Below are 511 nucleotides of genomic sequence, written 5' to 3' on the forward strand. Positions count from 1 at the left end.
AAGGTTGAACCGGTTAGTTAGCTGGTTAGCTGGTTAGTTGGTTGGTTTAGTGACGTCACTGCTCAACTAGCTCCTTAAAACCTTAAAACTGGGCTCCTTGTCTGATAACTAGATGAAACACTTCGGGTTTTGTAATGTCATGAACAGACCCGCGTTTAAACGCAAAGCGCCAAATATGGACAACTTCCTGCCAAACACCTGCAGCTGCGTCACAGCCCCGCAGGTTGACTTATAATGAACTGTTTACTGTGTGAGTGTTTCCTGAGACTTTAACATAAAACCGCCTGTAAACACGGAATCACTAGTGTCTCACTCACTTGTTGCTGAACGTTTGTATCGATCACATCCGCTATTACCGACCGCTGGTGACGTGGACGTTACGCGTTACGCACGTGACCAAAATATGCCAAACTTTTATCTAATCTCACTTTTATGAAGCTTTTGACTTAAAGATATTATCTGGTACTATATTGATCCAAATGTCTACTTTAACTAATTTATCACTGTAACA

The sequence above is a fragment of the Stegastes partitus genome, unplaced genomic scaffold (assembly GCF_000690725.1).
Source record: "Stegastes partitus isolate 25-593 unplaced genomic scaffold, Stegastes_partitus-1.0.2 Scaffold2091, whole genome shotgun sequence".
NCBI lineage: Eukaryota > Metazoa > Chordata > Actinopteri > Pomacentridae > Stegastes > Stegastes partitus.